Source organism: Coffea arabica, chromosome 11c, assembly GCF_036785885.1.
Source record: "Coffea arabica cultivar ET-39 chromosome 11c, Coffea Arabica ET-39 HiFi, whole genome shotgun sequence".
NCBI lineage: Eukaryota > Viridiplantae > Streptophyta > Magnoliopsida > Gentianales > Rubiaceae > Coffea > Coffea arabica.
The window spans coordinates 19,895,312-19,911,631 of record NC_092330.1 but is presented as its reverse complement, the minus strand read 5'-3'; the positions used below and the strand labels follow the sequence as shown (position 1 = coordinate 19,911,631).

General features: G+C 44.0%; 4 non-coding genes and 13 pseudogenes across 4 annotated transcripts; all 17 read right to left on the bottom strand.

Moving 5' to 3' along the window:
* Positions 1–627: 627 nt before the first annotated feature.
* Positions 628–745, bottom strand: LOC140019348 (5S ribosomal RNA; annotated as a pseudogene).
* A 925-nt stretch (positions 746–1,670) lies between these two features.
* LOC140019346 (5S ribosomal RNA) lies at positions 1,671–1,788 on the bottom strand (annotated as a pseudogene).
* A 927-nt stretch (positions 1,789–2,715) lies between these two features.
* LOC140019345 (5S ribosomal RNA) lies at positions 2,716–2,833 on the bottom strand (annotated as a pseudogene).
* Positions 2,834–3,758: 925 nt separating this feature from the next.
* Positions 3,759–3,876, bottom strand: LOC140019344 (5S ribosomal RNA; annotated as a pseudogene).
* A 411-nt stretch (positions 3,877–4,287) lies between these two features.
* On the bottom strand, positions 4,288–4,406 carry LOC140020854 (5S ribosomal RNA). Its single transcript, XR_011824824.1, has one exon. It is a non-coding gene; the product is annotated as a 5S ribosomal RNA (ribosomal RNA).
* A 927-nt stretch (positions 4,407–5,333) lies between these two features.
* LOC140019343 (5S ribosomal RNA) lies at positions 5,334–5,451 on the bottom strand (annotated as a pseudogene).
* Positions 5,452–6,378: 927 nt separating this feature from the next.
* Positions 6,379–6,496, bottom strand: LOC140019342 (5S ribosomal RNA; annotated as a pseudogene).
* A 925-nt stretch (positions 6,497–7,421) lies between these two features.
* Positions 7,422–7,539, bottom strand: LOC140019340 (5S ribosomal RNA; annotated as a pseudogene).
* A 411-nt stretch (positions 7,540–7,950) lies between these two features.
* LOC140020843 (5S ribosomal RNA) lies at positions 7,951–8,069 on the bottom strand. Its single transcript, XR_011824813.1, has one exon. It is a non-coding gene; the product is annotated as a 5S ribosomal RNA (ribosomal RNA).
* Positions 8,070–8,996: 927 nt separating this feature from the next.
* Positions 8,997–9,114, bottom strand: LOC140019339 (5S ribosomal RNA; annotated as a pseudogene).
* Positions 9,115–10,041: 927 nt separating this feature from the next.
* LOC140019338 (5S ribosomal RNA) lies at positions 10,042–10,159 on the bottom strand (annotated as a pseudogene).
* A 925-nt stretch (positions 10,160–11,084) lies between these two features.
* LOC140019337 (5S ribosomal RNA) lies at positions 11,085–11,202 on the bottom strand (annotated as a pseudogene).
* A 411-nt stretch (positions 11,203–11,613) lies between these two features.
* On the bottom strand, positions 11,614–11,732 carry LOC140020832 (5S ribosomal RNA). Its single transcript, XR_011824802.1, has one exon. It is a non-coding gene; the product is annotated as a 5S ribosomal RNA (ribosomal RNA).
* Positions 11,733–12,659: 927 nt separating this feature from the next.
* Positions 12,660–12,777, bottom strand: LOC140019335 (5S ribosomal RNA; annotated as a pseudogene).
* Positions 12,778–13,704: 927 nt separating this feature from the next.
* LOC140019333 (5S ribosomal RNA) lies at positions 13,705–13,822 on the bottom strand (annotated as a pseudogene).
* A 925-nt stretch (positions 13,823–14,747) lies between these two features.
* Positions 14,748–14,865, bottom strand: LOC140019332 (5S ribosomal RNA; annotated as a pseudogene).
* Positions 14,866–15,276: 411 nt separating this feature from the next.
* Positions 15,277–15,395, bottom strand: LOC140020821 (5S ribosomal RNA). Its single transcript, XR_011824791.1, has one exon. It is a non-coding gene; the product is annotated as a 5S ribosomal RNA (ribosomal RNA).
* Positions 15,396–16,320: the final 925 nt, after the last annotated feature.

The following is a 16,320-nucleotide window of genomic DNA, read 5'->3' as shown; positions in this document are numbered from 1 at the left end:
TCCGCCTTCATGCTTCGATGAGAAGCAAAATATAAAGCAATCGTTCCGACGGAGCTAAATTACTACAGCATAAAGAACGAAGGGAAAATTTGGATTTCGAAACAAAAAAGGGAGGGGTGCAACACGAGGATTTCCCAGGGGGTCACCTAGGGGTGTCAACGGGCCGGGTCCGGGCCGGAATTCATTATTCCGGACCCGGACCCGGAGCCGACCCGTTTACCCGACGGGTCTTTTATTCGGTGTTCCGGATCCGGACCCGGCGAGTCTCGGATCCGGGTCGGGTCTACCCGAACAAATTTGCCGAAATTTATAATTTCTAACAAAAAAGAGAAAAAGATATATTTGTAAACTAATTTCTAGCTAATGCAAAGAAAAAACCAAATAAGAAAATAAATCAAATTGATTTTACTCAAATACATCATCCTAATCAAATTATATTGATAATATATATTTTTTATAAATTATTAAATCATTTATATCCGAATCCGGGTCTAATACGGGTCGGAATACTATATTCCGTATCCGACCCGTTTTTTTGTTTGAAAAAACGGATCCGGATCCGGATAACGGAATTAAATCCCTACCCATACCCGCAAAAATTTCAGGGATCCGATCCGGATCCGGGTGTAGACCCGACCCGTTGACCGGCCTAGGGTCACCCATCCTAGTACTACTGTCGCCCAAGCACGCTTAACTTCGAAGTTCTGATGGGATCCGGTGCATTAGTGCTGGTATGATCGCACCCGCCATGTTCCTTTCGCTTTATTCTTTTAAACTGCCACGTCCTGTGAAGCAGTTTGGCTTTTCTGGACCCGAATTCATTCTAAGCGTCAATTCATGAATTTCCTCTCATCCTTTTATTTATTTACTTTTATATTTTTTTCTTGTTGCTTTGCACCTTTTTTTTCCCTCGTCGCACAACTCTCAATTATCCTGAAATTGATCCTTCACGCTTGCGCTTATACATTTGCGCCGACAACTTTGACCGACGATCCGGGCTTCGATCCAGCCGTACCGTTCCTGACTTGTCTCGCGCCTTCAGATCCGCCTTCATGCTTCGATGAGAAGCAAAATATAAAGCAATCGTTCCGACGGAGCTAAATTACTACAGCATAAAGAACGAAGGGAAAATTTGGATTTCGAAACAAAAAAGGGAGGGGTGCAACACGAGGATTTCCCAGGGGGTCACCTAGGGGTGTCAACGGGCCGGGTCCGGGCCGGAATTCATTATTCCGGACCCGGACCCGGAGCCGACCCGTTTACCCGACGGGTCTTTTATTCGGTGTTCCGGATCCGGACCCGGCGAGTCTCGGATCCGGGTCGGGTCTACCCGAACAAATTTGCCAAAATTTATAATTTCTAACAAAAAAGAGAAAAAGATATATTTGTAAACTAATTTCTAGCTAATGCAAAGAAAAAACCAAATAAGAAAATAAATCAAATTGATTTTACTCAAATACATCATCCTAATCAAATTATATTGATAATATATATTTTTTATAAATTATTAAATCATTTATATCCGGATCCGGGTCTAATACGGGTCGGAATACTATATTCCGTATCCGACCCGTTTTTTTGTTTGAAAAAACGGATCCGGATCCGGATAACGGAATTAAATCCCTACCCATACCCGCAAAAATTTCAGGGATCCGATCCGGATCCGGGTGTAGACCCGACCCGTTGACCGGCCTAGGGTCACCCATCCTAGTACTACTGTCGCCCAAGCACGCTTAACTTCGAAGTTCTGATGGGATCCGGTGCATTAGTGCTGGTATGATCGCACCCGCCATGTTCCTTTCGCTTTATTCTTTTAAACTGCCCCGTCCTGTGAAGCAGTGTGGCTTTTCTGGACCCGAATTCATTTTAAGCGTCAATTCAAGAATTTCCCCTCATCCTTTTATTTATTTACTTTTACATTTTTTTCTTGTTGATTTGCACCATTTTTTTTTCCCTCGTCGCGCAACTCTCAATTATCCTGAAATTGATCCTTCACGCTTGCGCTTATACATTTGCGCCGACAACTTTGACCGACGAACCGGGCTTCGATCCAGCCGTACCGTTCCTGACTTGTCTCGCGCCTTCAGATCCGCCTTCATGCTTCGATGAGAAGCAAAATATAAAGCAATCGTTCCGACGGAGCTAAATTACTACAGCATAAAGAACGAAGGGAAAATTTGGATTTCGAAACAAAAAAGGGAGGGGTGCAACACGAGGATTTCCCAGGGGGTCACCTAGGGGTGTCAACGGGCCGGGTCCGGGCCGGAATTCATTATTCCGGACCCGGACCCGGAGCCGACCCGTTTACCCGACGGGTCTTTTATTCGGTGTTCCGGATCCGGACCCGGCGAGTCTCGGATCCGGGTCGGGTCTACCCGAACAAATTTGCCGAAATTTATAATTTCTAACAAAAAAGAGAAAAAGATATATTTGTAAACAAATTTCTAGCTAATGCAAAGAAAAAACCAAATAAGAAAATAAATCAAATTGATTTTACTCAAATACATCATCCTAATCAAATTATATTGATAATATATATTTTTTATAAATTATTAAATCATTTATATCCGGATCCGGGTCTAATACGGGTCGGAATACTATATTCCGTATCCGACCCGTTTTTTTGTTTGAAAAAACGGATCCGGATCCGGATAACGGAATTAAATCCCTACCCATACCCGCAAAAATTTCAGGGATCCGATCCGGATCCGGGTGTAGACCCGACCCGTTGACCGGCCTAGGGTCACCCATCCTAGTACTACTGTCGCCCAAGCACGCTTAACTTCGAAGTTCTGATGGGATCCGGTGCATTAGTGCTGGTATGATCGCACCCGCCATGTTCCTTTCGCTTTATTCTTTTAAACCGCCACGTCCTGTGAAGCAGTTTGGCTTTTCTGGACCCGAATTCATTCTAAGCGTCAATTCATGAATTTCCTCTCATCCTTTTATTTATTTACTTTTATATTTTTTTCTTGTTGCTTTGCACCTTTTTTTTCCCTCGTCGCACAACTCTCAATTATCCTGAAATTGATCCTTCACGCTTGCGCTTATGCATTTGCGCCGACAACATTGACCGACGATCCGGGCTTCGATTCAGCCGTACCGTTCCTGACTTGTCTCGCGCCTTCAGATCCGCCTTCATGCTTCGATGAGAAGCAAAATATAAAGCAATCGTTCCGACGGAGCTAAATTACTACAGCATAAAGAACGAAGGGAAAATTTGGATTTCGAAACAAAAAAGGGAGGGGTGCAACACGAGGATTTCCCAGGGGGTCACCTAGGGGTGTCAACGGGCCGGATCCGGGCCGGAATTCTTTATTCCGGACCCGGACCCGGATCCGACCCGTTTACCCGACGGGTCTTTTATTCGGTGTTCCGGATCCGGACCCGGCGAGTCTCGGATCCGGGTCGGGTCTACCCGAACAAATTTGCCAAAATTTATAATTTCTAACAAAAAAGAGAAAAAGATATATTTGTAAACTAATTTCTAGCTAAAGCAAAGAAAAAACCAAATAAGAAAATAAATCAAATTGATTTTACTCAAATACATCATCCTAATCAAATTATATTGATAATATATATTTTTTATAAATTATTAAATCATTTATATCCGGATCCGGGTCTAGTACGGGTCGGAATACTATATTCCGTATCCGACCCGTTTTTTTGTTTGAAAAAACGGATCCGGATCCGGATAACGGAATTAAATCCCTACCCATACCAGCAAAAATTTCAGGGATCCGATCCGGATCCGGGTGTAGACCCGACCCGTTGACCGGCCTAGGGTCACCCATCCTAGTACTACTGTCGCCCAAGCACGCTTAACTTCGAAGTTCTGATGGGATCCGGTGCATTAGTGCTGGTATGATCGCACCCGCCATGTTCCTTTCGCTTTATTCTTTTAAACTGCCACGTCCTGTGAAGTAGTTTGGCTTTTCTGGACCCGAATTCATTCTAAGCGTCAATTCATGAATTTCCTCTCATCCTTTTATTTATTTACTTTTATATTTTTTTCTTGTTGCTTTGCACCTTTTTTTTCCCTCGTCGCACAACTCTCAATTATCCTGAAATTGATCCTTCACGCTTGCGCTTATACATTTGCGCCGACAACTTTGACCGACGATCCGGGCTTCGATCCAGCCGTACCGTTCCTGACTTGTCTCGCGCCTTCAGATCCGCCTTCATGCTTCGATAAGAAGCAAAATATAAAGCAATCGTTCCGACGGAGCTAAATTACTACAGCATAAAGAACGAAGGGGAAATTTGGATTTCGAAACAAAAAAGGGAGGGGTGCAACACGAGGACTTCCCAGGGGGTCACCCATCCTAGTACTACTCTCGCCCAAGCACGCTTAACTTCGGAGTTCTGATGGGATCCGGTGCATTAGTGCTGGTATGATCGCACCCACCATGTTCCTTTCGCTTTATTCTTTTAAACTGCCCCGTCCTGTGAAGCAGTGTGGCTTTTCTGGACCCGAATTCATTTTAAGCGTCAATTCAAGAATTTCCCCTCATCCTTTTATTTATTTACTTTTACATTTTTTTCTTGTTGATTTGCACCATTTTTTTTTCCCTCGTCGCGCAACTCTCAATTATCCTGAAATTGATCCTTCACGCTTGCGCTTATACATTTGCGCCGACAACTTTGACCGACGAACCGGGCTTCGATCCAGCCGTACCGTTCCTGACTTGTCTCGCGCCTTCAGATCCGCCTTCATGCTTCGATGAGAAGCAAAATATAAAGCAATCGTTCCGACGGAGCTAAATTACTACAGCATAAAGAACGAAGGGAAAATTTGGATTTCGAAACAAAAAAGGGAGGGGTGCAACACGAGGATTTCCCAGGGGGTCACCTAGGGGTGTCAACGGGCCGGGTCCGGGCCGGAATTCATTATTCCGGACCCGGACCCGGAGCCGACCCGTTTACCCGACGGGTCTTTTATTCGGTGTTCCGGATCCGGACCCGGCGAGTCTCGGATCCGGGTCGGGTCTACCCGAACAAATTTGCCGAAATTTATAATTTCTAACAAAAAAGAGAAAAAGATATATTTGTAAACAAATTTCTAGCTAATGCAAAGAAAAAACCAAATAAGAAAATAAATCAAATTGATTTTACTCAAATACATCATCCTAATCAAATTATATTGATAATATATATTTTTTATAAATTATTAAATCATTTATATCCGGATCCGGGTCTAATACGGGTCGGAATACTATATTCCGTATCCGACCCGTTTTTTTGTTTGAAAAAACGGATCCGGATCCGGATAACGGAATTAAATCCCTACCCATACCCGCAAAAATTTCAGGGATCCGATCCGGATCCGGGTGTAGACCCGACCCGTTGACCGGCCTAGGGTCACCCATCCTAGTACTACTGTCGCCCAAGCACGCTTAACTTCGAAGTTCTGATGGGATCCGGTGCATTAGTGCTGGTATGATCGCACCCGCCATGTTCCTTTCGCTTTATTCTTTTAAACTGCCCCGTCCTGTGAAGCAGTGTGGCTTTTCTGGACCCGAATTCATTTTAAGCGTCAATTCAAGAATTTCCCCTCATCCTTTTATTTATTTACTTTTACATTTTTTTCTTGTTGATTTGCACCATTTTTTTTTCCCTCGTCGCGCAACTCTCAATTATCCTGAAATTGATCCTTCACGCTTGCGCTTATACATTTGCGCCGACAACTTTGACCGACGAACCGGGCTTCGATCCAGCCGTACCGTTCCTGACTTGTCTCGCGCCTTCAGATCCGCCTTCATGCTTCGATGAGAAGCAAAATATAAAGCAATCGTTCCGACGGAGCTAAATTACTACAGCATAAAGAACGAAGGGAAAATTTGGATTTCGAAACAAAAAAGGGAGGGGTGCAACACGAGGATTTCCCAGGGGGTCACCTAGGGGTGTCAACGGGCCGGGTCCGGGCCGGAATTCATTATTCCGGACCCGGACCCGGAGCCGACCCGTTTACCCGACGGGTCTTTTATTCGGTGTTCCGGATCCGGACCCGGCGAGTCTCGGATCCGGGTCGGGTCTACCCGAACAAATTTGCCGAAATTTATAATTTCTAACAAAAAAGAGAAAAAGATATATTTGTAAACAAATTTCTAGCTAATGCAAAGAAAAAACCAAATAAGAAAATAAATCAAATTGATTTTACTCAAATACATCATCCTAATCAAATTATATTGATAATATATATTTTTTATAAATTATTAAATCATTTATATCCGGATCCGGGTCTAATACGGGTCGGAATACTATATTCCGTATCCGACCCGTTTTTTTGTTTGAAAAAACGGATCCGGATCCGGATAACGGAATTAAATCCCTACCCATACCCGCAAAAATTTCAGGGATCCGATCCGGATCCGGGTGTAGACCCGACCCGTTGACCGGCCTAGGGTCACCCATCCTAGTACTACTGTCGCCCAAGCACGCTTAACTTCGAAGTTCTGATGGGATCCGGTGCATTAGTGCTGGTATGATCGCACCCGCCATGTTCCTTTCGCTTTATTCTTTTAAACCGCCACGTCCTGTGAAGCAGTTTGGCTTTTCTGGACCCGAATTCATTCTAAGCGTCAATTCATGAATTTCCTCTCATCCTTTTATTTATTTACTTTTATATTTTTTTCTTGTTGCTTTGCACCTTTTTTTTCCCTCGTCGCACAACTCTCAATTATCCTGAAATTGATCCTTCACGCTTGCGCTTATGCATTTGCGCCGACAACATTGACCGACGATCCGGGCTTCGATTCAGCCGTACCGTTCCTGACTTGTCTCGCGCCTTCAGATCCGCCTTCATGCTTCGATGAGAAGCAAAATATAAAGCAATCGTTCCGACGGAGCTAAATTACTACAGCATAAAGAACGAAGGGAAAATTTGGATTTCGAAACAAAAAAGGGAGGGGTGCAACACGAGGATTTCCCAGGGGGTCACCTAGGGGTGTCAACGGGCCGGATCCGGGCCGGAATTCTTTATTCCGGACCCGGACCCGGATCCGACCCGTTTACCCGACGGGTCTTTTATTCGGTGTTCCGGATCCGGACCCGGCGAGTCTCGGATCCGGGTCGGGTCTACCCGAACAAATTTGCCAAAATTTATAATTTCTAACAAAAAAGAGAAAAAGATATATTTGTAAACTAATTTCTAGCTAAAGCAAAGAAAAAACCAAATAAGAAAATAAATCAAATTGATTTTACTCAAATACATCATCCTAATCAAATTATATTGATAATATATATTTTTTATAAATTATTAAATCATTTATATCCGGATCCGGGTCTAGTACGGGTCGGAATACTATATTCCGTATCCGACCCGTTTTTTTGTTTGAAAAAACGGATCCGGATCCGGATAACGGAATTAAATCCCTACCCATACCAGCAAAAATTTCAGGGATCCGATCCGGATCCGGGTGTAGACCCGACCCGTTGACCGGCCTAGGGTCACCCATCCTAGTACTACTGTCGCCCAAGCACGCTTAACTTCGAAGTTCTGATGGGATCCGGTGCATTAGTGCTGGTATGATCGCACCCGCCATGTTCCTTTCGCTTTATTCTTTTAAACTGCCACGTCCTGTGAAGCAGTTTGGCTTTTCTGGACCCGAATTCATTCTAAGCGTCAATTCATGAATTTCCTCTCATCCTTTTATTTATTTACTTTTATATTTTTTTCTTGTTGCTTTGCACCTTTTTTTTCCCTCGTCGCACAACTCTCAATTATCCTGAAATTGATCCTTCACGCTTGCGCTTATACATTTGCGCCGACAACTTTGACCGACGATCCGGGCTTCGATCCAGCCGTACCGTTCCTGACTTGTCTCGCGCCTTCAGATCCGCCTTCATGCTTCGATAAGAAGCAAAATATAAAGCAATCGTTCCGACGGAGCTAAATTACTACAGCATAAAGAACGAAGGGGAAATTTGGATTTCGAAACAAAAAAGGGAGGGGTGCAACACGAGGACTTCCCAGGGGGTCACCCATCCTAGTACTACTCTCGCCCAAGCACGCTTAACTTCGGAGTTCTGATGGGATCCGGTGCATTAGTGCTGGTATGATCGCACCCACCATGTTCCTTTCGCTTTATTCTTTTAAACTGCCCCGTCCTGTGAAGCAGTGTGGCTTTTCTGGACCCGAATTCATTTTAAGCGTCAATTCAAGAATTTCCCCTCATCCTTTTATTTATTTACTTTTACATTTTTTTCTTGTTGATTTGCACCATTTTTTTTTCCCTCGTCGCGCAACTCTCAATTATCCTGAAATTGATCCTTCACGCTTGCGCTTATACATTTGCGCCGACAACTTTGACCGACGAACCGGGCTTCGATCCAGCCGTACCGTTCCTGACTTGTCTCGCGCCTTCAGATCCGCCTTCATGCTTCGATGAGAAGCAAAATATAAAGCAATCGTTCCGACGGAGCTAAATTACTACAGCATAAAGAACGAAGGGAAAATTTGGATTTCGAAACAAAAAAGGGAGGGGTGCAACACGAGGATTTCCCAGGGGGTCACCTAGGGGTGTCAACGGGCCGGGTCCGGGCCGGAATTCATTATTCCGGACCCGGACCCGGAGCCGACCCGTTTACCCGACGGGTCTTTTATTCGGTGTTCCGGATCCGGACCCGGCGAGTCTCGGATCCGGGTCGGGTCTACCCGAACAAATTTGCCGAAATTTATAATTTCTAACAAAAAAGAGAAAAAGATATATTTGTAAACAAATTTCTAGCTAATGCAAAGAAAAAACCAAATAAGAAAATAAATCAAATTGATTTTACTCAAATACATCATCCTAATCAAATTATATTGATAATATATATTTTTTATAAATTATTAAATCATTTATATCCGGATCCGGGTCTAATACGGGTCGGAATACTATATTCCGTATCCGACCCGTTTTTTTGTTTGAAAAAACGGATCCGGATCCGGATAACGGAATTAAATCCCTACCCATACCCGCAAAAATTTCAGGGATCCGATCCGGATCCGGGTGTAGACCCGACCCGTTGACCGGCCTAGGGTCACCCATCCTAGTACTACTGTCGCCCAAGCACGCTTAACTTCGAAGTTCTGATGGGATCCGGTGCATTAGTGCTGGTATGATCGCACCCGCCATGTTCCTTTCGCTTTATTCTTTTAAACTGCCCCGTCCTGTGAAGCAGTGTGGCTTTTCTGGACCCGAATTCATTTTAAGCGTCAATTCAAGAATTTCCCCTCATCCTTTTATTTATTTACTTTTACATTTTTTTCTTGTTGATTTGCACCATTTTTTTTTCCCTCGTCGCGCAACTCTCAATTATCCTGAAATTGATCCTTCACGCTTGCGCTTATACATTTGCGCCGACAACTTTGACCGACGAACCGGGCTTCGATCCAGCCGTACCGTTCCTGACTTGTCTCGCGCCTTCAGATCCGCCTTCATGCTTCGATGAGAAGCAAAATATAAAGCAATCGTTCCGACGGAGCTAAATTACTACAGCATAAAGAACGAAGGGAAAATTTGGATTTCGAAACAAAAAAGGGAGGGGTGCAACACGAGGATTTCCCAGGGGGTCACCTAGGGGTGTCAACGGGCCGGGTCCGGGCCGGAATTCATTATTCCGGACCCGGACCCGGAGCCGACCCGTTTACCCGACGGGTCTTTTATTCGGTGTTCCGGATCCGGACCCGGCGAGTCTCGGATCCGGGTCGGGTCTACCCGAACAAATTTGCCGAAATTTATAATTTCTAACAAAAAAGAGAAAAAGATATATTTGTAAACAAATTTCTAGCTAATGCAAAGAAAAAACCAAATAAGAAAATAAATCAAATTGATTTTACTCAAATACATCATCCTAATCAAATTATATTGATAATATATATTTTTTATAAATTATTAAATCATTTATATCCGGATCCGGTTCTAATACGGGTCGGAATACTATATTCCGTATCCGACCCGTTTTTTTGTTTGAAAAAACGGATCCGGATCCGGATAACGGAATTAAATCCCTACCCATACCCGCAAAAATTTCAGGGATCCGATCCGGATCCGGGTGTAGACCCGACCCGTTGACCGGCCTAGGGTCACCCATCCTAGTACTACTGTCGCCCAAGCACGCTTAACTTCGAAGTTCTGATGGGATCCGGTGCATTAGTGCTGGTATGATCGCACCCGCCATGTTCCTTTCGCTTTATTCTTTTAAACCGCCACGTCCTGTGAAGCAGTTTGGCTTTTCTGGACCCGAATTCATTCTAAGCGTCAATTCATGAATTTCCTCTCATCCTTTTATTTATTTACTTTTATATTTTTTTCTTGTTGCTTTGCACCTTTTTTTTCCCTCGTCGCACAACTCTCAATTATCCTGAAATTGATCCTTCACGCTTGCGCTTATGCATTTGCGCCGACAACATTGACCGACGATCCGGGCTTCGATTCAGCCGTACCGTTCCTGACTTGTCTCGCGCCTTCAGATCCGCCTTCATGCTTCGATGAGAAGCAAAATATAAAGCAATCGTTCCGACGGAGCTAAATTACTACAGCATAAAGAACGAAGGGAAAATTTGGATTTCGAAACAAAAAAGGGAGGGGTGCAACACGAGGATTTCCCAGGGGGTCACCTAGGGGTGTCAACGGGCCGGATCCGGGCCGGAATTCTTTATTCCGGACCCGGACCCGGATCCGACCCGTTTACCCGACGGGTCTTTTATTCGGTGTTCCGGATCCGGACCCGGCGAGTCTCGGATCCGGGTCGGGTCTACCCGAACAAATTTGCCAAAATTTATAATTTCTAACAAAAAAGAGAAAAAGATATATTTGTAAACTAATTTCTAGCTAAAGCAAAGAAAAAACCAAATAAGAAAATAAATCAAATTGATTTTACTCAAATACATCATCCTAATCAAATTATATTGATAATATATATTTTTTATAAATTATTAAATCATTTATATCCGGATCCGGGTCTAGTACGGGTCGGAATACTATATTCCGTATCCGACCCGTTTTTTTGTTTGAAAAAACGGATCCGGATCCGGATAACGGAATTAAATCCCTACCCATACCAGCAAAAATTTCAGGGATCCGATCCGGATCCGGGTGTAGACCCGACCCGTTGACCGGCCTAGGGTCACCCATCCTAGTACTACTGTCGCCCAAGCACGCTTAACTTCGAAGTTCTGATGGGATCCGGTGCATTAGTGCTGGTATGATCGCACCCGCCATGTTCCTTTCGCTTTATTCTTTTAAACTGCCACGTCCTGTGAAGCAGTTTGGCTTTTCTGGACCCGAATTCATTCTAAGCGTCAATTCATGAATTTCCTCTCATCCTTTTATTTATTTACTTTTATATTTTTTTCTTGTTGCTTTGCACCTTTTTTTTCCCTCGTCGCACAACTCTCAATTATCCTGAAATTGATCCTTCACGCTTGCGCTTATACATTTGCGCCGACAACTTTGACCGACGATCCGGGCTTCGATCCAGCCGTACCGTTCCTGACTTGTCTCGCGCCTTCAGATCCGCCTTCATGCTTCGATAAGAAGCAAAATATAAAGCAATCGTTCCGACGGAGCTAAATTACTACAGCATAAAGAACGAAGGGGAAATTTGGATTTCGAAACAAAAAAGGGAGGGGTGCAACACGAGGACTTCCCAGGGGGTCACCCATCCTAGTACTACTCTCGCCCAAGCACGCTTAACTTCGGAGTTCTGATGGGATCCGGTGCATTAGTGCTGGTATGATCGCACCCACCATGTTCCTTTCGCTTTATTCTTTTAAACTGCCCCGTCCTGTGAAGCAGTGTGGCTTTTCTGGACCCGAATTCATTTTAAGCGTCAATTCAAGAATTTCCCCTCATCCTTTTATTTATTTACTTTTACATTTTTTTCTTGTTGATTTGCACCATTTTTTTTTCCCTCGTCGCGCAACTCTCAATTATCCTGAAATTGATCCTTCACGCTTGCGCTTATACATTTGCGCCGACAACTTTGACCGACGAACCGGGCTTCGATCCAGCCGTACCGTTCCTGACTTGTCTCGCGCCTTCAGATCCGCCTTCATGCTTCGATGAGAAGCAAAATATAAAGCAATCGTTCCGACGGAGCTAAATTACTACAGCATAAAGAACGAAGGGAAAATTTGGATTTCGAAACAAAAAAGGGAGGGGTGCAACACGAGGATTTCCCAGGGGGTCACCTAGGGGTGTCAACGGGCCGGGTCCGGGCCGGAATTCATTATTCCGGACCCGGACCCGGAGCCGACCCGTTTACCCGACGGGTCTTTTATTCGGTGTTCCGGATCCGGACCCGGCGAGTCTCGGATCCGGGTCGGGTCTACCCGAACAAATTTGCCGAAATTTATAATTTCTAACAAAAAAGAGAAAAAGATATATTTGTAAACAAATTTCTAGCTAATGCAAAGAAAAAACCAAATAAGAAAATAAATCAAATTGATTTTACTCAAATACATCATCCTAATCAAATTATATTGATAATATATATTTTTTATAAATTATTAAATCATTTATATCCGGATCCGGGTCTAATACGGGTCGGAATACTATATTCCGTATCCGACCCGTTTTTTTGTTTGAAAAAACGGATCCGGATCCGGATAACGGAATTAAATCCCTACCCATACCCGCAAAAATTTCAGGGATCCGATCCGGATCCGGGTGTAGACCCGACCCGTTGACCGGCCTAGGGTCACCCATCCTAGTACTACTGTCGCCCAAGCACGCTTAACTTCGAAGTTCTGATGGGATCCGGTGCATTAGTGCTGGTATGATCGCACCCGCCATGTTCCTTTCGCTTTATTCTTTTAAACTGCCCCGTCCTGTGAAGCAGTGTGGCTTTTCTGGACCCGAATTCATTTTAAGCGTCAATTCAAGAATTTCCCCTCATCCTTTTATTTATTTACTTTTACATTTTTTTCTTGTTGATTTGCACCATTTTTTTTTCCCTCGTCGCGCAACTCTCAATTATCCTGAAATTGATCCTTCACGCTTGCGCTTATACATTTGCGCCGACAACTTTGACCGACGAACCGGGCTTCGATCCAGCCGTACCGTTCCTGACTTGTCTCGCGCCTTCAGATCCGCCTTCATGCTTCGATGAGAAGCAAAATATAAAGCAATCGTTCCGACGGAGCTAAATTACTACAGCATAAAGAACGAAGGGAAAATTTGGATTTCGAAACAAAAAAGGGAGGGGTGCAACACGAGGATTTCCCAGGGGGTCACCTAGGGGTGTCAACGGGCCGGGTCCGGGCCGGAATTCATTATTCCGGACCCGGACCCGGAGCCGACCCGTTTACCCGACGGGTCTTTTATTCGGTGTTCCGGATCCGGACCCGGCGAGTCTCGGATCCGGGTCGGGTCTACCCGAACAAATTTGCCGAAATTTATAATTTCTAACAAAAAAGAGAAAAAGATATATTTGTAAACAAATTTCTAGCTAATGCAAAGAAAAAACCAAATAAGAAAATAAATCAAATTGATTTTACTCAAATACATCATCCTAATCAAATTATATTGATAATATATATTTTTTATAAATTATTAAATCATTTATATCCGGATCCGGTTCTAATACGGGTCGGAATACTATATTCCGTATCCGACCCGTTTTTTTGTTTGAAAAAACGGATCCGGATCCGGATAACGGAATTAAATCCCTACCCATACCCGCAAAAATTTCAGGGATCCGATCCGGATCCGGGTGTAGACCCGACCCGTTGACCGGCCTAGGGTCACCCATCCTAGTACTACTGTCGCCCAAGCACGCTTAACTTCGAAGTTCTGATGGGATCCGGTGCATTAGTGCTGGTATGATCGCACCCGCCATGTTCCTTTCGCTTTATTCTTTTAAACCGCCACGTCCTGTGAAGCAGTTTGGCTTTTCTGGACCCGAATTCATTCTAAGCGTCAATTCATGAATTTCCTCTCATCCTTTTATTTATTTACTTTTATATTTTTTTCTTGTTGCTTTGCACCTTTTTTTTCCCTCGTCGCACAACTCTCAATTATCCTGAAATTGATCCTTCACGCTTGCGCTTATGCATTTGCGCCGACAACATTGACCGACGATCCGGGCTTCGATTCAGCCGTACCGTTCCTGACTTGTCTCGCGCCTTCAGATCCGCCTTCATGCTTCGATGAGAAGCAAAATATAAAGCAATCGTTCCGACGGAGCTAAATTACTACAGCATAAAGAACGAAGGGAAAATTTGGATTTCGAAACAAAAAAGGGAGGGGTGCAACACGAGGATTTCCCAGGGGGTCACCTAGGGGTGTCAACGGGCCGGATCCGGGCCGGAATTCTTTATTCCGGACCCGGACCCGGATCCGACCCGTTTACCCGACGGGTCTTTTATTCGGTGTTCCGGATCCGGACCCGGCGAGTCTCGGATCCGGGTCGGGTCTACCCGAACAAATTTGCCAAAATTTATAATTTCTAACAAAAAAGAGAAAAAGATATATTTGTAAACTAATTTCTAGCTAAAGCAAAGAAAAAACCAAATAAGAAAATAAATCAAATTGATTTTACTCAAATACATCATCCTAATCAAATTATATTGATAATATATATTTTTTATAAATTATTAAATCATTTATATCCGGATCCGGGTCTAGTACGGGTCGGAATACTATATTCCGTATCCGACCCGTTTTTTTGTTTGAAAAAACGGATCCGGATCCGGATAACGGAATTAAATCCCTACCCATACCAGCAAAAATTTCAGGGATCCGATCCGGATCCGGGTGTAGACCCGACCCGTTGACCGGCCTAGGGTCACCCATCCTAGTACTACTGTCGCCCAAGCACGCTTAACTTCGAAGTTCTGATGGGATCCGGTGCATTAGTGCTGGTATGATCGCACCCGCCATGTTCCTTTCGCTTTATTCTTTTAAACTGCCACGTCCTGTGAAGCAGTTTGGCTTTTCTGGACCCGAATTCATTCTAAGCGTCAATTCATGAATTTCCTCTCATCCTTTTATTTATTTACTTTTATATTTTTTTCTTGTTGCTTTGCACCTTTTTTTTCCCTCGTCGCACAACTCTCAATTATCCTGAAATTGATCCTTCACGCTTGCGCTTATACATTTGCGCCGACAACTTTGACCGACGATCCGGGCTTCGATCCAGCCGTACCGTTCCTGACTTGTCTCGCGCCTTCAGATCCGCCTTCATGCTTCGATAAGAAGCAAAATATAAAGCAATCGTTCCGACGGAGCTAAATTACTACAGCATAAAGAACGAAGGGGAAATTTGGATTTCGAAACAAAAAAGGGAGGGGTGCAACACGAGGACTTCCCAGGGGGTCACCCATCCTAGTACTACTCTCGCCCAAGCACGCTTAACTTCGGAGTTCTGATGGGATCCGGTGCATTAGTGCTGGTATGATCGCACCCACCATGTTCCTTTCGCTTTATTCTTTTAAACTGCCCCGTCCTGTGAAGCAGTGTGGCTTTTCTGGACCCGAATTCATTTTAAGCGTCAATTCAAGAATTTCCCCTCATCCTTTTATTTATTTACTTTTACATTTTTTTCTTGTTGATTTGCACCATTTTTTTTTCCCTCGTCGCGCAACTCTCAATTATCCTGAAATTGATCCTTCACGCTTGCGCTTATACATTTGCGCCGACAACTTTGACCGACGAACCGGGCTTCGATCCAGCCGTACCGTTCCTGACTTGTCTCGCGCCTTCAGATCCGCCTTCATGCTTCGATGAGAAGCAAAATATAAAGCAATCGTTCCGACGGAGCTAAATTACTACAGCATAAAGAACGAAGGGAAAATTTGGATTTCGAAACAAAAAAGGGAGGGGTGCAACACGAGGATTTCCCAGGGGGTCACCTAGGGGTGTCAACGGGCCGGGTCCGGGCCGGAATTCATTATTCCGGACCCGGACCCGGAGCCGACCCGTTTACCCGACGGGTCTTTTATTCGGTGTTCCGGATCCGGACCCGGCGAGTCTCGGATCCGGGTCGGGTCTACCCGAACAAATTTGCCGAAATTTATAATTTCTAACAAAAAAGAGAAAAAGATATATTTGTAAACAAATTTCTAGCTAATGCAAAGAAAAAACCAAATAAGAAAATAAATCAAATTGATTTTACTCAAATACATCATCCTAATCAAATTATATTGATAATATATATTTTTTATAAATTATTAAATCATTTATATCCGGATCCGGTTCTAATACGGGTCGGAATACTATATTCCGTATCCGACCCGTTTTTTTGTTTGAAAAAACGGATCCGGATCCGGATAACGGAATTAAATCCCTACCCATACCCGCAAAAATTTCAGGGATCCGATCCGGATCCGGG